General features: G+C 44.6%; 1 protein-coding gene across 1 annotated transcript in view; it reads left to right on the forward strand.

The window, feature by feature from the left end:
* The first annotated feature begins 1,209 nt into the window (after window positions 1-1,209).
* The window catches only part of SHROOM3 (shroom family member 3), a 164,047-nt gene continuing 139,628 nt past the window's right edge, over window positions 1,210-25,628 (forward strand). Inside the window, exon 1 of the mRNA XM_073340435.2 lies at window positions 1,210-1,349. The gene's annotated coding sequence lies outside the window, so the exon portion shown is untranslated. The remainder of the gene's footprint in view (window positions 1,350-25,628) is intronic.

Below are 25,628 nucleotides of genomic sequence, written 5' to 3' on the forward strand. Positions count from 1 at the left end.
AGTCCTGATCTGCAAAAGCCTTGCTGTCCCAGATCTGAGCTTCTCTTGAGCATGATCCACCAAATGTCTTGTATGATAGCAGATTTTCAGTGGTGGTTTTGTGGCATGATTGAACTTGAGTCTCTAGAAGTGAACGCTTAGTGCCTTAACCCATTGTGTCACCTAACTTCACCCCAATGCCTAGTATCCTTACTTTAGGCGGATGAGTAAGGAGACAGCCTTTCTCTATGGAGAGAGCACAAGACTGGGAGTCAGGAGAACCAGGACCTGGTTCTCCCCTCCCCTCCCCTGAACCTTCTGCAGTCATTTGCCCCTGTGCAATGTGTAAGTGAGAATGTAGCTGACACTGTGCAGGGATAGATGACTGCACAAGGTGTAGAGCAGGGAAGAACCAAGCCCCTGGGTTTTATTTCCAGTTCTCCCACTGACAGACAGCATAATCTTGGGCCAGTTGCTTAACCTTTCTGTGCATCTGTAAAATGCTACCTCCCTTTATAAAGTGCACTGAGATCCTCAGTTGAAAAGTACCAAAGGAGTGCTCCCAGTTGTTATTAATTGTGTTAACTTAGATGCATCTGCTCTACAGCTTGCATGTTAGCAACTTGCTCTTGCTGATCAACCAATCTAATGACTAGAGCGCATAGGTGCTGGAACTAGGGATGTTGTCACATCCCCTGGCTTGAAGTGGTTTCCATCATATACAGGGTTTACAGTTTGGTTCAATAGCTCTCCACACCCCCACAATACAAATTATTCCAGCACCCCTGTTAGAGAGAGATCTGAACCACAGGATCTGAACCTTTCATGCTTTAGTGAAGCTTGGATCTGATCTGAGCTTTGCAGCTTGATCCAGAATTCATGGCTCTGGCTTATAAAACTGACCAGGAAATATTTCATGACCACTTCCTTACCCCTTACTGCTTCCAGATATCACAGAGAATTTTCAGCTTCATTGGAAAAGTCACAGAGGGCTGCATTCTTTGCAGATCTTGGTTGCATCCATATGAAGTGGCGAGAGAAGCAAGCAGAGAGTTCTAGGTGCCGGGAGGTGAAGGTGCTGCTTCTTGGTTCAGGAGCAGAGCTGTGGGCCTGTAAAACTTGTCCCCGATGAAGTGGCTCATTTTAGTGCCACAAAAGGCTGCCAAACCCTGCCTGGGAATCTGAGCCAATTGCTTCTCACTGCTTTTTCTCCTCTCTTCCATGCAGGTTGAAGAAGGGGGGAAAGCGGACTCGCTGCAGGCTGGTGATGAGGTGGTGAACATCAATGAGGTGGAACTAAGCAGTTCCAGGCGGGAGGCCATCTCACTGGTGAAGGGGTCCTACAAGACACTGAAGCTGGTCATCCGCAGGTAGGCAAGCAGGGTACAGTGCGTTATTGCTTCCTCCTCCTTCCCTCCTCTCCCTCCCCATCACCATCCTGTAAAGACTCTCAGCCAACATCTTCATCTCTCCTGCTGAGAGTCAGGGGCACCTGTGACTTGACACCTGGGCCATTCTGGCGCACGATGTCCTACCATGTGTGATGTCTGAAAGAGCTATTTCAACTGCTCCCCATCAACACAGCAAGTCAGGGATGCTGCTCAGTCACTTCAAAGCAGAGTCCTACTGCCTCTCTGGGGCTACCTAGGAGAAGATGCAACCATATGCTCTCTGTCATTTCTGTGTTTTTAATTTGTGGATGAGGATTCTGGGCCTGATCCAAAGCTCATTTGAAATCAACAGCAAGAATCCCATTGCTTTCAGTGGGCTTTGGATCAGATCTTTACTGTGCAATTGAGGGAAAGAATGGCTGTTTCAGTTTTAAATAGCATTGTGGATTATATAGTTAGGGTGTGATCTAGTAGGTAGAGCTGTGACCCCTGAATCAAGCCTCCTGGATTCTAGTCACAGACCTGGCATGGATTGCAGGATTTGGGGCAAATCACTTAACTTTGCCTCAGTTTCCCTGAGTGCTCAATGAATTTGTAATGTATAATCATTACACACTGTACCTCCTGGGGTGTTATTAAGCGATTTCATCTATGTAAATCACTGTGATCTCTGCAGATAAAATGCATTCTGTAGATGGAAGTGTTTGTATTAGAATCAAAATCTGTATCGGAATCCAAGTCTGTGGCTTGAATCTACCAGGGGCTGGGGGGTTTGGATCTGAGGTTTTGGTTCTATCACGGTGGAGAGGTAGAGGCCAGTGCTGACGTTTGGTTTTCGATCTGGATTTGCATTCTCAATCGCACCCCCACAGCTGAGGGGAAGGGTTCAGAGTAATATTCTGGTGCTGTTGCAGTTGGCCTTTCTAGTTTTGTTTATGTGCGGGAGTTGGTGCATATCATACGTGGCTATCATCAGCTGCAGTGCAATTCCTCTTAGAAGCTAAGCTTATTACTACTAGAGTCTTTTCTGCCTCTGTGTGTGTGTCTCTGATTGTCCTTCTGTTCTGGGGGCAGGGCAGAGTCAGCTGTCTGACTCACTGGACCACAACTCCCAGTGTGCTAGAAGCCTGTGTCCAAGCTGGGAATCTGTCCTTTTTCTTCCAGTGACAGCACAAATGAGCCTCTTTCTTGTTTTTCTGACTAGCTTTCCCATACCATAGGAATCAGCTGAGGCAGAACAGCTTAGCGCCCATTCAGTATGCACAGCTCAACCGCCAGCCTGGGGTTCTAATTAAAGTTGCTGAGTTATTGAAAGAGGAGATGACCTAGCATCTGAAAAAATTAACAAATAGCCTACAGTGTCCTGCGTTCCGCAAGTATACTTCTAAAATGGAACCATGTAGCATTTCTGCCACCATTATTTTCCAGGGCATGGTCCCGTCTCTCTTTTCCTCCCGTCTTATAAATGTCTCCAACAGGGGAATCCCGAATACTCTTGTCCCTGCTTTACAGAGGTAATACTATGGGAGCTCTGCTTTGGTTTGGAGCTTTGGTTTGGTTGTGGTGCTTCATGTCATTTCATCATGTGACATGGTTCACTTGCAGTAGCGTTCTCAGTGCTAACAGGTTCGTGATTTCTGCTGTATTTTTTTTCTGTAAAACATGCAGTTGTAAGATGGGATTTTCAGAAGTGCTCAGCACTGGTCTAATTGTGCTCCCACTGAAATAGATCAAACTGAAGTCCAGTTTTTAAACAGCTTCTGATAAGGTGCAAGGGTATTTCCTGGTCCCCAGTGAACATAGGGTTAACATCCGCTCTGCTTCCCCACTCCCTTCATAAAGTATTCTGCTATTCACCCCAGGCTCTCAAATGAAGGAGGGCCTTGCAGACTTCCTTAGCTTGTCCCACATTCAAACTCTCTCCACTGAGAATATTTTCTCTGTCTTTTACATTCTTCATCCTGCATTTTGTTAACTCCATTGCCCTAGAGAAGCATAACTGTCTAGACAGATGGAGATGTGCTCACATGTGCAGCTGGGTCCTAAGCTATGGATGGCCTTGAAGATCAGGACCAAGGCCTGAATTGTAACATTAGATGTCACAGTGATGGCAACTTAAGATGATCAATGCCATATACCATTAGAGAAGAAGGAGATAGAGCATAATAATTTTATTCATGCAGTATCCATGCCAAAGTGCTGCAAGCTCCACTAACCAGTTACATAAGAATGTAAGAACGGCCATACTGGGTCAGATCAATGGTCCATCTAGCCCAGTATCCTGTGTTCCAACAGTGGCCAATGCCAGGTGCGTCAGAGGGAATGAACAGAACAGGGAAATTATTGAGTGATTCATCCCCTATTTTCCAGTTCCAGCTTCTAGCAGTTGGAGGTTTAGGAATCTCCAGAGCATGGGGTTGTGTCCCTGACCATCTTGGCTAATAGCCATTGAAGGATCTATCTTCCATGAACTTATCTAATTTTCTTTTGAACCCAATTCTTCTTTTGATCATCACAACATCCCATGGCAACAAGATCCACAGGTTGATTGTGTGATGTTTGAAGTACTTCTTTGTATTTTAAACCTGCTGCCTATGACCCCTAGTTCTTGTGTTATCTGGAAGGGGTAAATAACACTTCCTTATTCACATTCTCTACACCCTTCATGATTTTACAAATCTCTATCATAGTCCCCCTTAGTTGTTTCTTTTCCATGCTGAACGGTCCCAGTCTGTTGAATCTCTCCTCATATGAAGTGGTTTCATATCCCTAATCAATGGAATATTACTGCATTTTATAAGTATACAATTAACAAATAACTAACTATCAGAGCCAGATCCTCAGCTTGTCCTCCGTTGACTTCACCAGCAGAGAATCTGGCCTTCAAATGTTGACATGGACAGATGGAGGCTAAAATCCTGAGAGAGGAGCAAAGGGAAACGAAATTGGAGATCGCAAGTAACTTCAGGATTGTGGGTCAGAAGCGATATGAAATCTGCTGACCCATGAAAGAAGCACGATTCGGCCCTCTGGCTGAGGAGGGGCCATGAGAGAGTAGGCAAATGTGTCCATCTCCAACACAAAACAAGGAGTGGAGGGAAATGGTTAAGGATTCCAGAGAAAGGGGAAAAAGCAAAAAGAAAAACAAACACCCTCAATCAGATAAAAATGTAAAAGAAGGAAATAAGGAGTGAAATACAGTAGAGAAATAAAAGAGACTAATTAAGGAAAGCCATTCTGTACACAAACATGGCCAGGGGCACAGATCCTTCATTGCCGGTAGGGGAATGTTGCTAAGTCGGCGTGTTGCTGTGTGATGAAATGCAAAAACTCAAAGGTATGTGAGCGAGATTCAGAGACAGACAGCAGAAAGGATCTTCTGAGGCATGGATCATCTTTACCCGACTCCTAATGCACCTGACCATTCAGGCTAATATAGTAATAAGCACTGTAATATCCTCCAGAGTTGTGAAAGCTCCTTATGGCCTGGGACAATGTGGGATGCAGGTTTAGGCATTGTACGGCTTCCGTAAAGACGTTGTGGTTGCTTTGAGTCTGTGGAGCATGGTGGAAGAAAGTATCCTGATCCAAGAGCAAATTGTGGGGCACCCAGCAATAAGTGTGTAAGGTTCCCAGACCTAAGGGATCCTTGGTTAGACACAATGGTATTAAATAGACTATTTTTTCTTGTTCTCACTATGGCACTGATACTGTACATTTTATGCAAGTAATGTCTAGTAGTGCAATGCCTACTGAGATCAGCAGCAGTACTTCCACTGACTTCAGCAGCCTGTCAGTTGGGCCCATGCTTGACTTTACTCATCTGGGTGAAATTCTGCATCCAAGGTTTATGTAGTGTAGGTTCAGGTCTGGGGTATTGGTTCAGCCCATATAATGTTAGGAGCCAAAGCCATTAAATTCAGATCTGGAGCCAAATCCAACATTTGGGGCTGTTTGGCCCCCATCTTTTACTGGGTCAAGCTCATCTCTCTCTAAATATAATAATGCTGTTTTTCAAGGGGTAAAAGTGCAAGTAGCTGATGTCTTGCAGCTCGCTGCCAGTTGACGATAAAATGAATGAAAAGTTAATTTTGATTCTTTTTGAAGGGAATTAACAAGCTACTTTCTTGGGCGTGCTTAGCAGATTGACTTCTTTTTGTAAATTGCCTATGGTGGACTAGGATTGCTGGCTGAAGACACAAACTTTCTGAAACACTCATTTGTTACCTGAGTTCTCAACGTGCGACTGGCTAATGCTTTCAGTAGTTGCTGCAAGAGATCATGCACAGGGAGTGAGACAAACTCACACTGCCGTGAGCAATCCCACTTTCCTCATTAAAAGTGACTTGCAAATAATGGCGCAAACCTATTTTTTTTTTTTGCTGCTTTTTATTTGCTGCTTTCTGATGTACACAGAAAGCCACCACTTTTAAAGTATTTTCTTTGCTTGTTTTCGTATTAGAAATTCAGGAACTCTATATGAGTGGTTAAATAGTGTGCTTATGACATCAGAAGAGACAACCAAGCAATTCAGAGGAGATTTTTAATCAGACTGTTTAAAGCAGGAGTGTTAAACATACGGTCCCTTGGCTTGATCTGGCCTGCATTGTTCTACAAGTGGATGGACACCTAATACATAGGGGTGCTGGTCCCTGATTAGGGCTCCTAGGTGGTACGGTAATACAAGCAGTAAATACTAATGATTTGTTTGTGGCCCCCATGACATACTCGGATTGTGCTCACGCTCACCTCTCCTTTTTAAAACAAAAGTAAATTTCTAGCTCTCATGTCTGCAGAGAGGACCTCCCAAATGTGAACTGAGTGTCCATGGATGTTGCAATGTCTGCCTGAGCCTGCAGACAGCCTGAAACAATGACCAAGAGGGATGAACTTCCCTATTAATCTCATTCAAGTGTCAGCTCTAAAAGCCCAATGCAGATGCTTCAGTGTTCACCTTGGCAATTAAATAGTTAAACATTTAGCTGATGGAACGGGAAATGAGGTAGGAATTGGGAGTAGCTGCAGGGAAAGAAATGCAGAGGGAAGAATAGAAGAGACTTATTAAGAGAGAAAGGAGGAAGGAAGAAAAACAAAAGGCAGACGTAATGGTGGCCCCATAGGGAGCCCTTTTTCTGAATATCACAATGAAGTACTGAATAAATGATAGATAAAAGTTACCTAATGACATAAAGGTTGTATTGTCGCTTTCATCTCTGTGCAAACATCAGTGGGGGATTTGCTGGGGATTGAAGGGAGTATGTATGAAGTGTTGCATTTATACCCTGGATCATAACTAAACATGGAATCTCCTTTGCGTTTGACAGCCCAGGTTTAAAGCTTTGTTTTTAACAACTGGTTCTCAAATGCACATGGGATGATGTAATGTGGTGCACGGAACAGTAAAACAAGTGCATGAAACATTAAATAAAACTCTTCCCACTCAGCTATAGACAATAAGGCAGTAATCCCATTTTGGGCACTTAATTTTCCCTCACGTAGTTTATGCTGGCAACAGATTCCAGCCTCTGCATGGATACTGTTCACAGAAATAAGAGATGGGAAAACCCTGTTAGGTCATCTAGTCCATCCTTCTGTCTTATATATAAATGGGTAGAATCAGCCCCTTTGTGTCTAAAATGAAAGCATACACACCCAGCAGTAGTGGCGTCAGCTTTCCAGGAGTATAAAACCATACCCCATAATACCTGGTTTCTGTCCAAGGTACTTACATGGCCCCCAGTACTATGTGGGAATCACACAAGACCCCTGGGAGGCAGGGCAGTGCTATTATCCCCATTGTACAGATGGGGAACCGAGGCACAGGCTTACTCAGAGTCACACAGGAAGTGTGTGGCAGAGCAGGGATTTGAACTCTCATTTCAACTGCTTGGCAGTGCCCTAACCACTGGACCATCCTGCCTGATGCCTGTATCCGCCATACACTCCATGATTATCAAATGGCTTATCAGCTAGACCTGGGCTGCTGCTTTTTATTTCTGAGCTTGATCCAACTACTTAGTTTTCACTGCTACTATAAATATAACTTGTAGTGTCATATAGTGTCTGCAATATGAATAAAACAAGTTGTTCTTACTAGTGACAGATGGATGCTTTAAAGATGTTGATGCTTGTATTAAATTGAAGCTGTTGAATGCATGGATTAACAGAGACAAATTTGGAAAGACACCCACATTTCAGATGTACTGAGTACCCAGTAGCTCCTATTGACTTCTGAAAGTCAGGCCAAATCTCTAATTTCCTATGGTTTCTTTAGCCTCCCCACTACAAATTTAATCACTGAATTTAGGCATTGTAATACATGTACTGAAATGTGTGCACACCACCACCACTCCGTTAGTGGATGGAATCAGAACTGCTCACCTATGTGTCAGAGGCCCTATACTGTCAAGCTGTTAACAGACAATGGCAATACACCTTTTTCTCCAACACAGGGGGCTGTGCTTTTGTAATGGGAGGATCTGAGCTGATCCCCACTATTACCATTGAGTTCTAGCTGTAATTTCAGTTGCGACTGACAGTCACAGCCAAGATCAGGGTTGGGTCTCACTGTGCCAGGCACTTTGCAGACACATCGTGAGAGACAGTCCCTGTGCTGGCAAGTTTATAATCTAAATGGACAAAATGGGCACTGGCAGTCCTATTTACAAATGGGGAACTGAGGCAGAAAAAGACCAACTGATTTATCCAGTCTCACTCGAGGAGTCTGGGGCAGCCTTAGGAATTGAACCCAGGTGTCCAAGCCCAGTGCCTTAACCACAGGACCATCTGTCCTCAACAGTCTTGTCTTACCATGTGGCCCTCAAGTCATGCTCCCCAGCTGTCATTTATGGGTGTATAATCTCCAGATCTGGAACTCCTCTGTGGATTAGGCACTCAGGGGTTTATTGACAGAGTCATGCACCTCGCCACACCTCCCGGAGTTCAAGTGTATTTACCATGTTGGCAATAATAGTCTAAAGATCTGTTGCTAATGTCTGCTCGTTCCTTCCACAACACTTCCCCACCCCGGTTCTTTTATACTTTCTTTTTCTAAAATATTTGGCTCAGAATTTTTTTTTTTAATAGCTTGGGCCTGCAATCTGAGTGCCAAGGGGAATTTGCTTATTCTTCATGCTCAGTCAGCTGGGAGTCAGAGAAGGAATTGGTTTGCACATCAGGGAGCCTTATCAAATGCACCTTAGGTGCACATTCCACTCCCTGCTAAAATGAGTAATAATTTCCTGCCTTACATACTCCACTGCTAATATCTTTTGTACATTTGCCCATGCCATTTGAATACATTTTCTGCCATCTGGTTTTAAACACATTGAGAAATACGAGAAGAAAATACCTCCCTTCCCTTGTATTGTTACTGCAGTGCTCCTTCAGGAGGCAGATTACAGAAAAGGTTGCTCCTCTGGCAAGAGAGAAAGCAAATTCATTTCCTGCTCCACTGTATTTTTAAACAACAGCAATAAAACACACAGCATACTGAAGGCTTAAGAACTGGTCCCTTCTAGTCAGATAAAGAGCTAAGTGTAAACAGCATGCAAAGGGAAGAGCCTGTAAAATAATTGCTGGGTGAGGTGACAGGGCAGCAGGATGTGTTGCAAATGGAGGGTGGAATGAACAAGCATTGCTCTGCTGGTGACAGAGAAATAGTGAGCAGAAAACCAAAATCACAGGTGTGTGGGGGGAAACAAGTATCTTCCCCCATTACATCAAGCGTGGCCATATTGCCGCTGGGGACAAACGTTTGAAGCAGCTGTTAGCTGGGTGTCGTGACTGTCTGTGGAAGTGATGGGAAGCCAGGGCTTTCTGTAGAGCTGAGAGCACCTGAGCTTATTGACTTGTAGCTTGTAGTAGTCAACCTCTTGAACTTGAGCACAGTGTAAGGCACAAAGTACCCACATATGGCTTCTCCGTGGCTTCTTCTCCCATCCTGTGAACTTGGGAATTCAGAGCTGCTGTGGTAGCAAACCCTTCACTCTGTCCTGTGTCCCACTGGATGATGGGCCCCTGGTATGGTACTGCACTCGTTCACACGTGAGGAGTTCTGTTGGCAACCAGGGTTTCTAGAAGCATCAAAGGAAGCTTAAATTTCGCAGAAACCCATGCTGACCACATGCCGTCCCACTGGTGCAATGTTAATACTAAACCCTGTTTGGAATAGTCCAGTCCCGTGTGTGCTCCAAATTTAAATGTACATTTAGCATGACAGAGTGTGCACAAGGACAGACATGTAAAAAGCCACATGCATATGACATTACAGTGATTGCATGCACAGTCATGGAAAATGTGTGCAGATTAGGTTGGTGGTTCTGAAAATCTGGGCCCCACTGTTTAGCTGCTCCTATCCACCTAAATGAAATGCAGTTCATGGTTCTGGATCTCTTGGTAAGGTTGGCTCATTTGAATAACATACATTTTAATATGGCAAATGCCAGGTCATACATCTAGGAACAAAGAATGTAGATTGTACTTACAAGATATGGGACGGTATCCTGGAATGTTGTGACATGGAAAAGGACCCAGGGAATGGTAGATAACCAACTGTACAGGTGCGAAGTTGTAGCCCAGAAGGCTAATGCAATCCTTGGATGTGTAAGCAAAGACATATCATGTACGAGTAGGAGGTGGTATTACCTCTCTCTGTGGCATTAGTAAGACCATTACTGGAATACTGTATCTAGTTCTGGTGTCCACACTTCAAAAAGCATGTTGGAAAAATTGGAAAGTGTTCAGCCACAAGAATTATTCAAGGTCTGGAAAACCTGCCTTATAGTGAAAAACTGAAGAAGTTCAATCTGTTTACTTTCTCTTGGATAAACTAAAGAGGTGACTTGCTTATGGTCTACAAATACCTGTATGGGAAAGACGTTTCTGATAGTAGATGGCTCTTGCATTTCTTTTTCTGCTAGATCAAAGAGTTGGAAGCTAATGCTGTAACAAATTCAGACTAGAAATAAAGCAAAATTTGTTAACAGAGAAGATGGTAATTAACCATGGGAGCAAATTATCTGGGGATGTGGTGGATTCTCCATCATTTGAAGTCTTTGAAGCAAAACTGGATATCTTTTTAAAAGATATGCTATATAGCTTAAACAGAAGTTATGAGTTTACAGAAGTTATGGGCTTGATGCACAAATTACTTGCTGGGGTTGTATGCTGGTCTGTATTATGCAGAAGATCAGACTTGATGATCATAACAGTCTCCTCTGATCTTAAAATCTATGCATTCATAATCATCAGACTTTGAAGCAAAAATGTTTACATTAATAGAACACAGCAAGTCATTGGCACTAAGATGATACTTAAGACAATCAAGGTCTCCCACATCTGGGATGTCTCTTGACCGTGCCAAAACTATCAACCTATACACACCCAAATGTGAGCTACAATGTATGACAATCAAAATGAGAGACGTGCAAATTTTATGTAACTTAAAATGCTGTAGGATTCCTCCCTTTATTGTAAATAGCTCTTTCTATAGTGTCAGGGGCCTGGTTTCTGAATTTCTGATGTAAATAACATCAATAGTAGAAGTGAGGTGACACCAAACTTGTGTAGAACTTGGTGGGTTTGGAGATTAAAATGAGAGAAGCTGAGAGGTAGACACAGAACAAATAGGAACCTGCAAACATAGATCTTGCTGAGGAGCCTGACCCATTGTAGTTAGTGGGAGCTTTCCCATTGCGCTCAAAGGGAGAGGGACTGGGCCCCAACTGCGATCATTTACACACAGTAAATAAGTGAAATGTGTTGTTGTTTGTTGTATCTGACTGAGGGAGGCATTTGGCCCAGTCAGAACAACCATGCTAGTCAATGCCTTTATTTCTTTGAGATGCAGCTAGATGACTGGGGGCCTGGATGTTTCTGATTAATCCTTTTGAGGTTCTGCTGCTGGCCAAAGCTGACACCACATTCCTAAAGACAATGGGCCAGATCCTCAGGTGCTGCAAACTGGGGTAGCTCCAGTGACTTCAGCAGTGAGTTGCTGATTGCCACCAGCTGAGGTTCTTTCTCTCTTGTCCATTAGCTCAACGACAGGGTCAGCTTCATTCTCATTCCAGGAGAAGGTTCGAGTTGGTTTTTGCTTCTTTCAGACTGGTTTCTTCTTTCCTCACTTAGCAGATTCAACATTCCTCAGGCCCAGCTCCTCAGCTGAAGCCAGTGGAACGGTGCTTGCTTACACCAGCTGAGAATCTGGCCCAAATCTGTGCACTGCCTGCCTGTTTTACAAGGGCCACCGTGGCCTACAGCAGTCGCTAAAAATAGACTTTTCTCATGGGTCGCTAAAGAAGGATGGCTGTCGCTGTGCACTGTTTACACAGTCTTACGTTCACAGCAGCAGCAGTTAGATTGCTGAGGCATGATGTGTAACATAGCTATTCTGGGAATATTGTTGTGAAAGCAACCTCGCATCCAGCACCACAGGTACAACAACTCGGCAGCACCCTTTCAGACATGAGCAGTGTTTGAACAGAGCGCCCATTATGACATTCTGGGGTGCAGTTCAGACCAGTGATGGGTTGCCACCACTTGCCCTGAAAGCTGGGGTGCCTCACAATGCTTTGCACCCACAGGGGGACACATCTCAAAGAACTGCAGTTCCTGCACAAAGTCAGTAACCTCTTCTTCCATTTCCCTTTAACTGGGGAGAGTTTTAGAAGAACACCCCCTTCTCCCCCCCACCCCATTTGACCATCCCTTAGATGGTATCAAAGACAGGAACAACTATCTTTCTGGGGAAAAGAGACGTAGTTAGTTGAAAGAGCCTGGAGCTGTTGCTGCTGTTGAAGTCTGATCCTTTTTCACCTCAGCTGGTGGTTGGGTTTCAGCTGGAGCTGGTAGAGGCGGTGATGTCACCCAGGATCCCTCTCTCTGGCCGGGTTTGGTCGGGACATCTCTGAGGATTAGGATGACGAAGGCCCAGGATACCAGTGAATGGTGGTGGTGGCAGCTATAATGGTGAAACGTGTTCCAGTAGCCTCCACCTGTTCTTCTGTATCCCCCCCCCAGCCTCTTTATTTAAGGATTCAAAAAGGGCTTGATGGGTAGACGTGCCCATGCCCTTATTATTTTATCCACAAATTAGACCTAATATCCGACATGCCCCTTTTGGTTCATTAATTTCCGGACCCATATTTTCTTGTTTACTGAGCATGATTTTAACACAGTCCTTGAATTATATCACTAGGCCTCTTTTGTTTAGACTAATTCAGTCTTTCTGTCTCTTTTTTGTCCCTTTTCCCATCAACCCTTGTTGTTATAGATTATTGTGACACCTTATGAACTTTCACATATGTTTCACAGTTGAGCTCAAAATTAAAGTAAATTGATAGGCCCAGTTATCACAACAGGATGATCCTTCCGGTGTTACACAACAGATAAAATACCATGGTCACCACTAGAGGGAGCTGTTGTTCTAACATAATAGAAGATTGATTTTGTGGTACTCATCATTGCATCTTTCTAAGCCTATTTGGCGGGGAAGGGATCTTTTCGCAGGAGTAGTCAGTATCCTCCTGAAAGAAGCCAAATGCTTGTACTGGCTTCATGTGCTGTTTGACTGCAGCCAGTGGGTCCTCTGGTGAGCTGCATCACCCTCTAGTGGCCGGAGGTTGGAGAGGGGGTTCACACAGGTGGCTGACAGCCCAAAAGGGACTCTGGCAGTAGCACTGGTTGGTGTGGGTGAGACAGGGAAGCCAACAGCCCACCTTGCACCCTTGTTAGATTACTTTGCACTTGTGTCCCTTATTACGCTAGTCGGTGGAAGTGATTGGCCAGATCCTCAGCTGGTGTCTGTTGTTAGAATGCCATTGTGGAGCTTTACAGGTGAGCTATGACAACTGACCACGGCTGAGGAGATGCCTTAAAATGTTTGCTGTAAATAAAAACAGAAGGATGGTCTTGTGGCTAAGCACTGGACTGGGATCCTAGGAGATACAGAGTCAATTCCTGCCACAGACTGTCTATGTGACCTTAGGCAAACCACTTACTCTTTGTGCCTCCATTCCCCATCTCTGACATGGAGAGAATACTTTCTTCCTCCACCCATTTGTCTTTCTTGTCTTCTTAGACAGTAAACTCTTTGGGGGCAGGGACTGAGTCTCATTAGGTGTATGTACAGCGCCTGGCTCCTTGGCGTTCCAGTCTCAGTTGGGACCCCTAAGCACTACTAATTATTAATAGTTTCTTATCAGTTTTAGACGGAAAAGACATGGGTTTGAATCCGTATCTCCTGGTATGCTAGTCCATCTCCCTGCCAGCGCAGGGCTGTTCCCTGTTGTACACTTCTTAATGCTTTCATTGTAAACTGTATAGGACATTTTATTTTGAATGAAAGACATGTGACTCTCTCATCTCTTGCTTTGTGAGGCAGCTCAGTATTAAGGTCTAAGGAAGCCCAAACACAAAGATAGCAAAGATCGGTATTCAAGTCACTCCTTTTTCTTCTCTAAATGTTAACAGTCTGGACCAACTAAGCAATGCCTGTTATTACATTGAGAATGATTCCCTCAATATGTGATTAATCTAATGGAGCAAAAGCTGGGCTTAGCTGGCGGCAAGTCAATCTTCTCAAGTTCCTTGTTTGTTTACAATGTCTGCCATTAACATGGATATAGCTGATGGCTTGTTTGCAAACTACATCAGAATCCACAGCCATCCTTTCAATTTCCTTTAAAGGAAGAGCACAACTTACCACAGAGTGATTCAAACCCGATTCAGTGCTGAAATATAAGCTAGAAGGTTGAAAGGAAAGGGAGAGTATTTCTGGACCATTTGAAATCCAATACCTTTTTATCCAGTAGCATATACAAAATTATTACCTACGAGCTTCAAATATGAAGTACCCAGAACTATAAGGACCTGGGGCTCAGATCTCCAGCTGATGTAAATTGTCAGAGCTCCCTTGCATAATAGTAATATCTAGCTCTGCTGTAGCACTTTTTTCATCAGTAGCTCTCAAAGTGCTTTACAAAGGAGGTCATTTTACAGATGGGGAAACTGAAGCCCAGGGAGGGAAGCGACTTGCCCAAGGTGAGTCAACTGGCTAAGCCAGGAATAGAACACGGGTCTCCTGAGTCCCAGTTCAGTGTTCTTGCTGCACTGCCTATCTCACTGAGGTTAAGGGAGCTGTGATGGCTTATATTAGGTGAGGACCTGGCCCCTGGAAGTCGGTGGAAAGATAAGCTAGCTAGAATGCAATGCCAAGGGAGTATACTATTCATCTCTGGAGCTCACGAGAGCATGGTGTGATATGATTAGAATTAGTACTATTATTTTATTACTGTGGTAGCATGCAGGGGGCCCCCCATCCTGGATCAGACCCCACTGTGACAGACACTCTACACACACAGAATGAAAAGGTGTTCTTTACCCAAAACAACTTACTGTCAATAGAAGGGCTATATAATTATTACACACAAGTGGTGATGGCACAGAGAGAGAAGCAGGTCATCCCAAATGAGTCCGAGTAAAATCTTTGCCCCACCCTAGGCCCTCATTACAGAAGGTCAGACTAGATCAGAGTGGTCCCTTCTGGCCTTAGAATCCATGAATCAGCTGTTCCCTATATGTCACATAAAGCTGTTTTCTATTTTAAAAATATTTAGCCAGTTTTTAAAATGGCTACTGGGGTTATTTTTATACCCTGCACCTGTACAGCCAGGTATCTTAGTGATCTTGAGACAACTCAACCTTCTAGCACTGAGAGGGAGCCAGTAACACCTCTGGAAACTACCTACACCTGCTTTTCTATAGCTAATAATAGTGCAGTGCTGACTTCTGATCTCTCAGTTTCTTCCAGGGCTAATAGCAAGCGCCCTGGATCCAGTGGGAAGTTTTCCAACAGGATAAAGTGCCTGGTTTTTAAGAGACCAGACTTTAAACCCATCACTGGCCCAAGACTAAATAAGTGACTCAGGGTGTAATCTGGGGAAAGCAGAAAACATTTTTCTGGCAGAAAAAGGCAGGCAGGTGTTTTGAATTTGGGTGGATGTTTGGAATGTGGGAATAAACTGCAGGGAGGCAGATTAGTGAGCACAGAGCAGGTGGCCCAGTCAAAGGTGCATGATACATTTTGAAAGCTCTGCAATCTATCCCCGTGTGTAGGGATCCAGCACCTGGTCACAGTGAGTAATTTCTTATTGCATTATTCAGTTCTGTATTGCACGCTGCAATTAACTATTTCTCTTTTCAACCTTGCAGCCCCTGATTATTATTTGTGCCATAGCTCATGAAGGCCTCTTTGAGCAAGGCGCTGCTCAGACATATAGTAAAAGACAATCCCTGCTTTGAACCGTTTACAACTGAAATAGACAAAAGGCTTGAGGGGACAGGCCAAGAGACGTGAAGGCCCAAGGCCAGGCAGTGAATCTGTGAAAGAACAAGCTGAGCCTAGAATTCAGCTCTCCTGACTTATTGGGCCACACTGCCTCTGAGACACTGACTCTGTCTTGGCCTGAGGTTCAGCTAAGCAAGGTTTTATTATATAGCACTGATACAGAAATACAGAGTCTCTGTGCTATACACACCCTACATGCCTGACTTCCAAAGGTAGGGCATTTTGTAATATTTCAGGTTTGATTTTCAGAAGTTGGTGAACTGAAAGGTAAAACAATCCCAGGAATGGTGACCAGATGTCCCATTTTCGACTGGAACACACAGTCGAAAAGGGATCCTGGCGGCTCCGTTCAGCACCACTGACCAGGCCGTTGACTGTCTGGTGGCGCCACGCAGTGGGGTTGGCAGGCTTCCTGATAGCCTCCGTGCTGCACGGCTCCCGGGAAGCAGCCAGCATGTCCATCCTCTGGCTCCTACGTGTAGGAGCAGCCAGGGGGCTCCGCACGCTTCCACCACCCCAAGTACTGCCCCCACTGCTCCCATTGGCCGGGAACTGCAGCCAATGGGAGCGGTGGGGATGGTGCCTGCGAACAGGGCAGCATGCAGAGCCACCTGGCCACGCCTCCATATAGGAGCCGGATGGGGGGACATGCCCCTGCTTCCGGGAGCCACTTGAGGTAAGCGCTGCCCAGAGCCTGCACACCCAGAACCCCCCCTGCACCTAACCCCCTGCCCCAGCCCTGATCCCCCTCCTGCCCTCTGAACCCCTCAGTCCCAGCCCAGAGCACTTTCCTGCACCCCAACTCCCTAATCCCCACCCCCACACCAAAGTCTGCACCCCCAGCCAGAGCCCTCACACACCCCTGCATCCCAACCCTTTGCTCCAGCCCAGAGCCCCCTCCCATACTCTGAACCCCTCGGCTCCACCCCCCAGCCCAGAGCCCCCTCCTGTATCCCAAACTGCTCATCCCTGGCCCCACCTCAGAGCCCACACTCCCAGCCAGAGCCCTCACCGCCTGCATCCCAACCCACTGTCTCAACCTGGAGTCCCCTCCCACACTCTGAACTCCTCATTTCTGGCCCATGCCAGAGCCCACACCCTCAGCTGGAGCCCTCACCCCCTCCCGCACCCCAGCCCCCTGAGCCAGCCCAGTGAAAATGAACAAGTGAGTGAGGGTGGAGAGAGCGAGTGACAGAGGAAGCGGGGATGGAGTGAGCGGGGGTGGAGCCTTGGAGGAGGGCGGGGTAGGGGTGGGACAAGGGTATTCATTTTGTGTGAGTAGAAAGCTGGCAACCCTAACCCCAGGTTTTGAGACAAGTGTGTCAGAATATACATCTCTTGCATTATTTTGTTGCCATATATTATGAGCATGTTTTAAGACTAGATTTTAGAGCTTCAGCTAAAAATTTCACCTTTTCCCGCTTCAGTGCTTTCAGTTCTGCAGAGCCGGTTTGTTATCCATGCAACCCGCTTATGGTCTCAGGATTATTCCCTTTTATGTCTTAACAGAGGGAAATGAACTCTGTTATCTGGTGAAGTTCACAGAGCGGTTTAATCTACAGGTGGTGGTGCTGCTTGCTTGCTCGTTTTGTAACCGTTTGTTTAGGTTAATAAATGTGCAAATATAGCTACTAATGACACGTAGAGAAAAGGAGAGCACTGATCAAATAAACAGTATGCTCAAAAGAGGAATGAAAAGATGTGGATGAAAAGCCTCGTGTTCTTAATATTCAGGAGAGTAAATAAATGGTAATAGCCTCTGTGGAAAGAATCAACTTTCATAAACAGGGTGGTCAATAAAGTTAAAGGGCAGATTCCCATTTTGTCCTTTCTCTGTTGTTGTAGTTTATTATTATTTTATTATTACAATCGTGCCCAGAGGCCTTACGTGAGTGGGGCCACATTGTGCTAGGCACTGTCTCAGAGAGTTTACAGTCTAAATAGACAGATCAGATAAAGGTGAGAAAAAGGAGCTTTTATGACCTTTATTTTACACTAGCACCAAGAATTGTATGTCAGGGAAGAATTGCCCAGGGATTAGGGCTGGCGCCTCGAACTTTGGCTCCTCAAATTCAATTCTCTGCTTCAACAGATTTTCTAATCTTGGGTAAGTTGCATAGTCTCTGTCGCCCAGATCTTGCAAAGGTATTTAAGCTCCGAACTTCCATTGATTTCAATATGTCCCAGAGCCTTAACTACAAAATCATCTTTTCTTGCAAGACCCTCTTGTTACGGTTCAGGTTTGAAAAAAGACAGGCTGAAAAGTCTTCCACACAGCCCAGCAAATGACCATACCAGAGTTTTTGGGAGAAAATACATGAGTAACTCTCTCTTTTTAGGGCCCATTGATGTCAATAGAAAGGGTCCCATTGATTTCAATGGGCTGTGGCTCAGATCCTTCTTGAACAATTTTTCCTCGCTGGCCCTTATTCCTTTTCATTTACTGGATGGAAATGGGGTTTTCCTAAAGGGAGGGGAAGCTGTTGGCATTTTTACAAAAAGCAATGTGCCAGCACGATCCTTCAAAGAGCTTTGTGGCCTAATCCTCTCCGCCGACAGCACTAATGTAATGTCACGTCGTATTTGACCAAGTGCCAAAAAATTAAATCAAATAAATCCCACTTTTGTGAATGACATTAATTAGAAGATGGATTTGGCTCTCGCTCCGCTACTTCATGCAGAGGCCTGCTCAGCAGTGCTGGAATTTGTATCCAGATGATCATTGTTCAGTACAGTTACTTTTGAACAATACTGATTATTTTGGCAGCGGAGAGGTGGGGGCTAGGGCCCCTGAAAGTTACCAGATTAACAGCTCTGGAGACCAGAGTCTTAAGTTTATTCACAAAAAGAGATTTAATGAATGGAAGGAGGGTTTGTGATTAAGGCACTGGTTTGGGGCTCAGGAGAGGTGGATTCAGTTTTTGTCTGTGTCTCCTTGGACATATCATCTTCCTATGTCTCAATTCACCTTCTGTTGACTAGGAATAATTGTTTCTTTTTCCCACCTTTTGCCTGGGTTGTGTAAGCTCTTGGGGGCTGGGACTGTCTTTTATTGTGTGTTTGTACAGCACCTACCTACAGCCTTCATCACCTTTGGGGCCTCTAAGTGCTATGGTAAATACTATAGGTAATAACAGTGGGACAGAGCACATATTGCAGTCAATGGAGATGCACCCATTAAACCAACTAAGGATCCAAATCCGCACATCTGTAAAATATTTTGGAGCTATAGGGCATGTTCCTAGACTATTGAAGAGCTTTGCCATTGATTTCATGGTGTGCAGGATCCAGCCTGTAAGGTCCATTCTATTTAAATGCTAAGTATTTTTATTAAAGTTGAGAGGCTTTCAAAGCCATTCATCAAAATGCTTGTGATTCCTGGTCTAGTGAGGAGGACCAATAACAAACACGGAGCAAAGAAAGCTGATCTAGACCAAAGAATTTTAATAAGCACACAGTAAATTAGAAATCATTGCAAACATACTGCCTGTCAAGTGTTTAATCAGCTGTAATTTAGGTTTGCCAGGGTTTTGCACTGCAGGAAAATGTTGAGAAGAAAATCAATGGGCTCATTTGTTTTTATAATTTCAGGTCATTGATGGTGGTAGGGTGACCATGTCAAAATGCCTTTGCCTCCTAAAAAGATGCCAGCCATCACAATGTGTGACACTACGTGAGGCATTAGAAACGGAGCTGTTGGTAAGGGAACAATGGTAAATCAACACTTGCCAAATGGACAGGATGCTGGCTTTGTGACACTGTACTAGAAATGCAGACATTGTCGGCACAGCAGCTCCGGAGAAGAAACTCATCCCAGTGATGTCCAGCAAATAATCAAACTAGATTTTGATATGTCAGGAAAATCCTGCCAAGGCAGTGCCAGATGGTATTTTAGGGCCCAACCCTGCTTCTTTTGAAACTCCGAATTGCTTAAGTTGGAGCAGGAGCATACCAATGCAGAATGTAGAAGCTAATGTGTTTTACTTCTGATCTATGCCACACTTCTGTGTCTATGGTTTGGTCTAGACCAGTGTTTCTCAAACTTTTTTTTTCACGAACCACTTGAAAATTGCTGAGGGTCTCGGTGGACCATTTAATGATCTTTCCAAATGTTGTTTGTACCATTAGCTAACTATTGTAAAGCACTTTGGATAAAAGCGCTCTATAAAAAAGCCTTAATAATAATTAACATTTTTTGTTGTACAAATAAAAGCACACAACTCCATATTTTAATATCAGGAGTATTACCTTTCTAATGTGATGGATGTGCCCTCTCTCCCCCACTGCGGCAGCCCCTGAGCCGGGGCTGGGGGGGAGGGGGTCTTTCCCTCTCTCCCGCACCACAGCAGCCCCCAAGCTGAGGCTGGGAAGGAGGGCCATCTCTCCCTGGCAGCCGCAGCCCTGGAGCGGGGGAAAGTCACCTTTCTCTGGCCGCCGCAGCCCTGCATGTCACAAATTCCCCCCACCCCCTCTTCTCACCCCACTGCCCCCTCCCACCTATCCGCTATTCCCCCCAAGGCCAACACCTCACCTTACATGGGCATCTTCTCCAGAGTCCAGGCACCTAATTAGTGGAGCCGTGCCTGCACGGCTCCACTAATTAGGTGGGTGGCCCTTCATTCTCTCATGTGTGGCCGCCCAGGAGCGCACCTTAGAGGGAACTATCCGCGGACCACCTGAATGGAGCTCGCGGACCACTGGTGGTCCATGGACTACAGTTTGAAAACCTCTAGTCTAGACTGACCTTTAGAGTGCGGGGCAAATAGTAGGACATGAGTCAGGTTCCTCTTCCCCATACCAGTGCAAAGGATTGCAGAATGCTGGCTTCAAATGACACATGCAAAGAAAATCTGGACAGAGGTTTGAATTTAATAGTCCTGTACTATAAGACTCTCCCATAGCATTGCTTTAGTTTAGAGTCCTGTTTGATTCTATCCTAAATCTGATTGTTTATTAAAAGGGGTTTATAATTTACATTACGGTGAAATCTGTTTCATATACACCGCCAGTCTGGCTGGATAGTTTATTAAATTCACTTCGAACGATTGAATCTTTATTTTGCTACTGGCCCAGAATCTGATCCCAGTTAAATCCAACATAACTCCAGTGATATAAATGGAGTTTGTCTCAATTTACACTAGTGTAACAGACACTGTTGACCTAGTTCTCATCTCCCTTATGCTGGAGTCTTTCCATAGGATTAAATGGAGTTGCTCCTGATTTACACTGGCGTAAGTGAGATCAGACTCAGCTCCCAGAATTGAGTTCACACAACTTAGATACAAAACAAAGGTTAAATCTAAAATAGCCATGAATATGATACGTCATCAATCAATGTTTATTGAAGGTTTATTTTTAGTAGAGATGATAGAATTATGTGTGGTGAACAAATTGACAAATTTAACCCTTTTTTCCTGTTTGCAGATTGTTCATGACTTTGATTAAAGCTAAGCTAATCTTTTTTTGAAACTATTTGCCAAATAGTTTGTGTGAACACATTTCAGCCTGTGGTGCATTTCCAAACTGGTCGCTGTGACTGTTTGCCATTCCTTATTTGTGGGCTATGATTGGTCACATGAGCCATGTAGTATTGTTTTTGCTTCTTGGTAGAATTAGCGAAACTTTTTAAACAGAAGAACGATGAATAACAAATGAGGAACAGCAAATAATGCACAACCAGTAGTGAACAGTCATGTTCGCATGCGGAGACGCTTGTTCGCTTATGGTATTTGTACGAAGAGGAGCAACCATTCCCCAAATATTTATCAAGCAATAGCCTTCTTGCAAAATGTTTGTGAATAGCGAATAAACATTTTTGTGACCATGGAACAAACAGCTGTTTGGAATTCAAATAAATACTCTTTATGCAATATCCTACCCGCTGCAGTAACTACACTAGAGGAGCAATGGTGCCAGTGTCATTGGGCATCAGTTGTAGGTACATTTATGGTACAATCACCATTATGTAGGTGACTTTTATATGAGTAGCAGCTTTTATGCTGCTATTAAAACAAAACAAGCTCATTAAAAAACAGCAGCTAAGTCAAAATGAATTCAGATCTGTCAGAAGTTGAGAAGAGCTGGACAAATTCAGACTTCAGCTACTACTCCGTCCCCCTATTTACCATCTCTTTGCAGCATTGTTGGAAATGGTGATGTTTCCAGTGTTAAACTGCAATAGGAAAACCAAACAGCCTCACATCAGCAGTGATCTCTGAGAGATGGAAGCGTGGTCCAGTGGTTAGAGTGCTAAATCAGGATGTAGGAGACCTGGCTGTTTAATTCCCTGCTCTGCCAGACGTGTGTGTGATAATTTGCCTCCGTCACCTCGTTTGTAAAATACGGATAATGCTCCCCTACCTCACAGAGGTGTAATGAGGATAAATATGTTACAGATTGAGAGGTGTTCCGATGCTGTAGAGATGAGGCGACACGTTACAAGAGGTTGTCAGCTACTGATCTCTGCTGGTGACTTCCTCAAGTGCTGCTGTGGCAGGAATAGGAGAGGATCACATTCCCCAGAAATCATGACAGAAGCTGCCTGGCATCTTCACTCTGTGTATTTCCCCTTCCACCACGGACTCTGCTCCTTTGTCAGGCCTGCTGACGATTGGTTGGAAGGAGGGCAGTAATTTGAGCTGCCTTTCCTCATTTACTGCTGGAGCCGCCTACTTAGCTGCTGGGTCAGTCCTGAGGTGCCTCAGCCCGAACCACCTGTATCTGAGGCTTGTTATCTTAATTGCTATCCTCCTGTTTCTTCCTTGTCTGAGACAGCCTTCTAATTCTTTCCCTTCAGTGCTGAGCAGCCTGCCACATGGCAGGTCACCTGTACTGTGCCTTCTGTCTTAGGAGCAGCGCACTAGCAAGGATGGGGCTACCTGAGGCTTGGTCTGGTTTTTCATAAGGTAAGCAGCCTCCAGGCAGCTACTGCAGAGCGAGCTGGTCTCGGCTTTATACCTGCTTGAGGAATAGTTTGTGTGCCAGGGTTTGGGAGGAGGGAAAATTGAAGAATCTGGTTGATCCTAAATGCTGGAGGATTCCAAGTGAACAAACAAGTGTCCAAGTGATGAAATGAGAGATTACTCAGCCGCTGCTGTGGGTGAGACTTGCAGCAAGCAGGAACGGGGCACAGCATTGCTCCAGCTATGTTAAAATCCTGGCCAGGGGAAGAGAGTCTTACTGAGCTTTAAGTTAAAAGGGTCTTCAAGGACTGTGGTGAAGGGTGATCTCATGTACCCCTCAAGAGACAGAGAAAAATATTTAAGGCCAGACCTTCAGCTGATATAGATGGGCATAGCTCCATAGACTGCAGAAGCCATGATGATGTACTCCAGCCAGCATGCTCAACATGATGGGTGCAACAAATCTTTTACTACAAGCCACCCCCAATAGACAATGTCCTCACAAACCACTTTAAGGGATTGCTAAGATTTCCAGTGTCATGTCATTCGATCTTTAGCTGAAGCCTAGATGAGGTAACAGATTTGTACTAGTTCCGTGAGGGCTGCATAAAGCAAGTTTCAAGCCATGTGACGCTTTGCCTCACTATTTTTAATAAGGACGGAGCAGCCATACAGATGTATTTGTCTGTGCTTAGTGTGGTGAGATTGTAGGCAGCAGAATACAAATGTAAAAGAACCAGATCCCCCATTGTAAATCAGTAAAACTCTATTGTGGAGCTACACCGGTTTACACCAGCTGAGGATCTGGCCCAGAATGTGTGCAGCTTTATAGATTGCTTATTAAATTCCACAGATAAGAACTTGAACTTGGATTTAGGTTACTGGCTATGGTTTTATTTCCCTTAATATAATGCTGAACAAATATGTAGACAAGTTACCCATTTTACTGTGAGCACTATTAGTTTGCCTGTAATTCTGTAATTTACTAAGATGGGCTAGATCTTCAGCTCATGTAAATCAGTATAGCTGCATTAAAAATCAATGCAGGTTTTTACCTCCTGAGATCTGGCCCACTATATGAAGGTTGGGGGAAGACAGTGGTTGACTGGCACTACTGGGACATTGGAGTTTGCTTTCCTAATTATATGAAAGGGATTGTTTCCTTCTGGAGATTTCTGTTTATGAAAATTGTCATGAAATAGGTTATGGTCTCTTAGCCCTATTGAAGCTGCAATGTCTAATGCATGCTGAATAGTCTTAGGAGTGACAGCTTTACAAAGAGAGAGGCTCTGGCAATGATAATGGGATGATTTATGGGGCAAATGCCCATCATTGTAGGTAAAATACCATCCACTCCAAAAGACTCTGCTTTTTTCTTGCCTATGTGCCATTTTTTAACTGAACTCGCAGAAACGGATGGTAAGGACAGAACAATGGTTGTAGAGCAACTTTACTTCTCGGAATGCTGTCACTTCCCAGGTTGTCAGCCCTTTAAATGCTTAGGAAAGTGTGTGTGTGTGTGTGTGTTCTCCAGCATACATATTCCTGCAGTCCTTTGGGGGCAAATCCAGCCCCCAACTCAGCAGCCATGGAGGTCCCCAAGGCAATGGATCTGGTGGTCATTGCCTTTGGAAGGGTCTGTATTTAAAGGACGTTCCTGCGCAGCACGAATTCCAGTTCCCTGGGGGCTGCTTGCAGACTGGCGCAGTTCCTAGTTGGATGGTAGGAAGGGTGAGGCCAGAGGATCTATTGCTGTGCAGAGTCTCCAGTCCTCTTCTCCCCATGATGGATCCATGTTAGGAGTACACTTTAATCATGTGACTGAATTAACTTCTGTAAAGTGGCTGCATTGGCTTGGTGGGAGTGGATGCCTTCCCCTCTGCACATCTCTCAAAGGTTCAGACCATCTATCTGAGCAGGGGTGGGGTGGGAACAAGGTAGTCAGTGATATATTAGAGTGGGCGATCTTGCATTGGCAAGGGAATGAGCTGGGGTCCTGATCCAATGCCCAGTGAAGTCTGCCACTGGCATCAGTGGGTTTTTTTACACCAGGCTCTAGAGGAGCATCTCCAATTCTCATAAAAAGAAAAGGAGTACTTGTGGCACCTTAGAGACTAACAAATTTATTTGAGCATAAGCTTTCTGATGAAGTGAACTGTAGCTTACGAAAGCTTATGGTCAAATAAATTGGTTAGTCTCTAAGATGCCACAAGTACTCCTTTTCTTTTTGTGAGCACAGACTAACACGGCTGCTACTCTGAATCCAATTCTAATGTCCATCACTAGTTCTGTGAATCATTAATGATGACTTGCACCTGAGTGATTCTACGATCTATAACATATAACATGTATATAGATAAGACACATTATGGCTAAGATTTCCAAAGCTGTGTAAGGGATTTGGATCCCCATTTTCTATTAATTTTAATGGAAATTGGGCACCAAAACCCCTTAGGTAGTTTTAAAAATGTCAGGCCTGGTCTACAGGAGGATTTTACATCAGTATAGCTATGTGTCAAGAGTCCACAAGAGATGTAGCTACACTGACCTAACCCCCCAGTGTAAACAGTGCTAGGTCGATGGAAGAATTCTTCTGTGGACCTAGCTACTGCCTCTCAGGGAGGTGGATTACCTATGCCAATGGGAGAATCCCTCCCATCGGCGCAGGTCGTGTCTACGCTGAAGCACTACAGTGGTACAGCCGTGCCACTGTAGTGTTTTCAGTGTAGACGCAGACTGAGGGTATCAGTAATTTCTCTTTCACTCTCTCTGGTATATTCGATAATCTCCAAACGGTCTGACGTCTCCGAAGGGTTAAAAACATCTCCGAAGGGTTAAAAACATAAACACACAGTTGGCTGTACAAATACCAGGTATTACCATTGACTTCAGATGCCAAAGCCAAGTCATTTCTTTTTGCTTTTTAGTGATTGCAGCCGGCAGAGACCACTTAACAATGAATCGCCACAGCTTGGCTGTGATAGGACAGGCCATGGGTGCAGACAC

The sequence above is a fragment of the Lepidochelys kempii genome, chromosome 4 (assembly GCF_965140285.1).
Source record: "Lepidochelys kempii isolate rLepKem1 chromosome 4, rLepKem1.hap1, whole genome shotgun sequence".
Lineage (NCBI taxonomy): Eukaryota > Metazoa > Chordata > Testudines > Cheloniidae > Lepidochelys > Lepidochelys kempii.